Source organism: Nicotiana attenuata, unplaced genomic scaffold (genome assembly GCF_001879085.1).
Source record: "Nicotiana attenuata strain UT unplaced genomic scaffold, NIATTr2, whole genome shotgun sequence".
Taxonomy (NCBI): domain Eukaryota; kingdom Viridiplantae; phylum Streptophyta; class Magnoliopsida; order Solanales; family Solanaceae; genus Nicotiana; species Nicotiana attenuata.
Genome location: NW_017670402.1, coordinates 449,378 through 454,921, shown reverse-complemented (window position 1 = coordinate 454,921; position 5,544 = coordinate 449,378).

Sequence of the window (5,544 nt, the reverse complement as noted above, 5' to 3'; positions counted from 1 at the left end):
AGTCTGCACCCCCACAGTGAGCGCGGGTACCCATATGGATCGGGTTGCACGCCGCAGCGAGATATGGATCGGGCTGCATGCCGCAGCGATATGTGGATCGGGTTGCACGCCGCAGCGGTTACTATATGATACTGTTCCCAGAGTGATCTGAGAGAGAGAGAGAGAGAGAGACCGAGGGGCTAAGAGTGAGCCCGAGGGGCTGGTACTGTTTTTGAGATATTGCCCGAGGGGCGAACTTTTATGTGCTCATCTTGCATATTTATTTGCCATTTTCCTGTTATACTGTGGTATTTGTGCCCGAGGGGCGGATTTTTCTGTGCTTATCAGCACTAACTGTTTTGTAATCATTTTCGTAACTATTGAAAAGATTATTTTCAAAAGAGCTTTAAACTGAGCCAAGATATTTCCAAATATTTCACAACCTTACTGTTTTCTCAAAGGATTGCACCCGGCTTCTATACAGCACGATGATTTGCTTTACATGATTTCTTACTGCTCAGTTGTTATTTACCTTTATTACTCACTGAGTAGGAGTACTCACTTTACTCTCTGCACCTCGTGTGCAGATGCAGGTATCTATTCACCCGGTAGCGGGTTCGGGTCGGTCAGCAGCAGAGTTATATGAGTTAAAGAGGTGGCTGCCAGCGTTCGCAGCACCATTTTTCTCTCTCTTTGTTCGTTATTCCGGTTTGTATATAATGGACCTTGTAGTGGACTTACTTTCTGATAGATGCTCGTGACTTGTGACACCCCGATTAGGGCTGTGTTGGGTTGTAATTTCGTTAATTAATATTATTAAGTCATATTTTTGCTGTTCATTTATGCTTAACTATTTTTGAAAGAGACGAGTTGGGTTAGTTGGCTGGCCTTGTCTTCACGAGAGGCGCCATCACGACCAGTGCGGGGTTGGGTCGTGACATCAAGTCCACACAGTTCACAACAGCCCAGAAGTCATAGCCAGAATCCTATAGCCATCATAGATTCAAAAACAGCCATGTACACAGGCCCATTGGCATATTTAGTAAGTAGAAAAGGCAAAGTTGAGCAATGAGGAAAGTGACAAAGAACCTTGTACCCTAGTGCGTCAGAGTTCCCAAGGGCTTTAGGAACCCAGGGCACTGCTCACACTGGGAGGTTAATAGTGGATATTCAGGGATAGTGCAGGTTTTAGGGAATGATCAAAGACCCAAATCCTAGTGTGTTAGAGTTCACAGGGGCCTCAAATAGACCCCGAGAAGTGCTCACACTAAGGAGTTCAGTAGCAAGAGCCTTGATAGCCTTGGCTTTCAGCCGGCTAAGAATGAGAACTCAAAAGAGCCCAGGTAATAAGTGAAAGAGAATAAACTAAGGTTGAGGATAGCACTGAAGGATACAATCATAATCAAGTTGAGCACATAGAGCAGATGACAGGACAGGCTTAGGCTTCAAGAACAGACTTAACAAAGTTTCAAAAGAATAAGTTCAACACCTAATGCACAGGTAGCCACACATTAACAGAACAGGTTTGCATTATTGGGGTACACAGACTCATAGTAAGAAAAGGTTCAAATTATGCTAAGTATAGACCCTAGTAAGAATCATATTAATAGGCAACAGAATTTAGACAGGGTGAGAGCGGGTCATTGCAAGAATTATGTAAGTAAAGCATGATTGATAGCAAAATTAAACACCAAGGAGAGGCTAAAGTGTGTCAGTAAGTTGCAACAGATAGACTAGATAAGCCTGAAAAGAATTCGATGAACTCAAATTAGGTTTAGGCATGTATCAGATTACCAACATAATGAAGTCAAAAGTTAAAGAGATTTAAAATTGAAGTAAAGCAATTAGAATTGCTCACAAGAACAACCCAAAAAACACATTAAGCTATGATCTCCAGAAGTGAAAAACACATGTAAATGAGAGGTAAATAGGAATGAAGTAACAAAAGTTCAGCAACTCACCAGTTAAGCGAAAAACAAGAAAGAAAAAAGTCCACAGTATTCTGAATATCAACGCAGAGCAAGAACCCAAAATTTTGGCCTTGGCTCTCAGCCTCCCAAGAACCAGAATATAAAACAAAAGTATTTAGAGAACAAAGAGCAATAACTTCAGTTTTTAGTAAACATTCACGATTCAAGTCTGTCTAAAAGAGAATTGGAGAAGGGTTTATATAGTAGTATAAATTAAACAAGGAAACACTATAATATCAAACGTAAATAAGGAAGCAATATAATGCAAAAGTCGATAAAAAGTTGATTTAGGAAAAATAGGTAAACCATAGTTTCAGGGAAAACAAATATTCAACGGAATATTCATATAAATAGTAGCATAGGATGAATATAGACACAAATAACACTAAAATCAAAGAATGGAACCTATTTTGGCTCGGTTAAAAGAGATATGAAAACCCTAATTTAGGGTAAGTAAGAATCAACGGAAGATATAGAAATATTCGTACTTACAATAGAGCAGATAACGAATATAGACAGAATAATCAGAAAAGTCAAGGATATGAACCAATTTTTGTTCGATTCTTATGAGATCTGCTTGCCATATTTAGGCAAGCAGTATAGAGAAGGACCCAGTACCAAGGAGAGGTCACATATGGCAAGAAACAGCCGTGGAATCCAATTTTAGGTTGGATTAGGAGAGGGATTTGGGGGGAAGACGACTAGGGTTTAGGTTTGAGAGATGACATGATTCAAGGGCGGTGTACGGTGAGAAGTGGCTAGGGTTTGGGGGTTTGGGTAGTAATTAAAAGCGAGGGTGTAATGTGGGTTGTTGATCTCAGAGATCAACGACCCTGATTTAAAAAGGGTTTTGAGTCGGGTGGTTAAACGAGTTGCGACTGGGTTGTGGGGTTGGGTTAATTGGTCTTGGCCCAGGGGTAATTGGGCTATGGTTTGGGTAGTTTAGGTCCGAAAATAGGTAAGATTTGGGTTGTTATTTAAATATCTCATTTTAAAAGAAAAAGTAACTTATAAAATAATTAATAAATAACAAAACTAATAGTTATGCACTAAAATGATTAAAAATAATTAATTAACATTATAAAATATAAAAAGAAATTTTTTGCGTAAATTTCGTAATTTTAAACGAGTATAGGCTATTATTGCAAAAATGTGTAATTAGCCTAAAAAATGCAAATGTAATTACAGAAATGCAGTAAAATATTAAAAAAAAACATGCATATTGTTATAAGTGACGAGTTTGGATGATTAAATCACCATAAAAATAATTTGAAGGATAATTATTGGATATTTATATAATAAAATGCAGAAATAAATTAATTTAAAGCCTTTAAAAATCATGGAAAATTATGAAAAATGCTTATATAGGTTCATAAACTAGATGATGATGCAAATATAATATTTTGAAGGTATATATATATTATATATATATATATATATATATATATATATATATATATATATATATATATATATATATATATAATATATATATATTGGGTATCAACAGAGAGTACTTGAGGTTATCACTGTGAGATCATTAACTTGACATGTATATCTCACATATAGGCATTGAAATGTATTTTTCTCATGCTATACAGTAATATGACATTAGATGACATGACATGTAGAAATAGAGATGTACTTTCCTCAAGCTATTTGGTAAACGAACAAATCTTATTTGATGTTGTAAATTGGAAAACACAGTCCTTTTTTTATAAACACATATTTAAATGGATTTTAGTGGTACGATATGGTATTTGACTATTATTCTTGAAAACCATGTCTACTTTTCCCGTATCTGTGAACGACCTTAGCATAATGCCTTTAAAATTATTCACTTTTACTATCTTCGTTACATTATCACGAGTGTTATTGACCGTTGGTGTTGGATTCTGCCCATCTTCCGAGCTCGTAACTACTTTCAACCTGAGGTTAGGTTTGTTACTTATTAAGTACATGGGGTCGGTTGTACTCGTACTACACTTCTGCATCCTGCGTGCAAATCTTGGAGCTGATGTTGTTGTGCATGGCAGGAGCCGGCATAAAGATGTACCTGCTCTACGGATATAGCTGCCACATGTCCTTGGTAGCTTTAGTTTTGATAATCTGCTTATGTATATTTCTAATAGATGATTTATTTATTTCATACCAATGTAAAACATAAGTCTTAGAAGCTCATGATTTGTACAACCAATCCTTTGGATTTTGTATAAAAGTTCAGATATTTCATTTAATGAGTTCATATTTATCTTCTTTGAAAATGGTAAAACTGTTGTGTGGTTTACCTAGCTGGTTGTGTTAAGTTCCATCATGACTACTAGATTTTGGGTCGCGACAATATCCAACCGTATCGCTCCATCCTTACATAAATTGCAATATCCACCGTATCACTTTGCCTTGACACAAATCGCAGTATCCAACTGTATCGCTCCGTCCTGACACAGATCACAATATCTAACTGTATCGATCCACCCTAACACAAATTAAAATATCCAACCGTATCGCTTCGCCCTCATACAAATCACAATACCCAACCGTATCGTTACGTCCTGACACAAATCATAATATCAAATCGTATAGCTCCGCCCTAACCAAAATCACTATAACAATCGCACGACAAAAACCTTGTGCCAACATCCAAATAATCTTCTTAAATTGTCCACATGTGCCACAATTATCACAAAACAATAATGTTAAATTTTATCAAATATAAGCTCACAATTACTTTTCAAGACGCACAAGGACATGACAAAAAATAAAAATGCATATGGGTGTTTAACTTATAAAGCACGACTACTGATAAGTAAATTGAAAAGATCATGTTCATGTAGTCACAAAGAAATTAAGCGTGTTTCATATAAAAAAACATCCTAAACTTAAGGCATAGCCTTAGGTCTAATCCAGTCACAAGACACAAATAGCACCCGTGTATTCGCTCGTCACCTTTTGTACATGTCGCTTTTCACATACCACGAATAACAATTAAGGCCAAATCCTAAGGGATATTTCCCCTACAAGGTTAGGCAAGATACTTACTTCAAACAATCTAAATCGATATTCTAAAAAGCCCTTTCCTCTCAAATCGACCTCCAAACGGGTCAAATCCAGCCAAAAATAACTCAATAACATCAATCACTGCTATAGAAATCGATTCCAAGCAATAAAGCTCCGATTTTTATCAATAATAAAATAATTAACCAAAAAGTTAACCTGGGCGTGCCTCCCGGAAACCGACAAAAGTAACAAAGTTCGATAACTCATTCGAATATGAGTCCAACCATACAAGTTTCATCCAAACTCGACTCTAAATCAATGTTCGATACCAATTTTTCTTTTTTAGAAAAGTGTTTTCAAAACCCTTAATTTTTCTCCCTTAGATCACCAATCAAATGCCAAGTTCAAGGATGGAATCTGAATAATAATCAAATTCGAGTCAAAAATACTTATCCCAATTCATGTAGTTAAAATTACATTAAGGATGGAATCTTAAAATAAACTCAAAGTCTGAAAATAAGAGCTTAAATATCGGCCCATGGGCCGCGTTCGAGAAGCATAACCCAGTACCGGTCCAAAAATACACTTCACAGACATG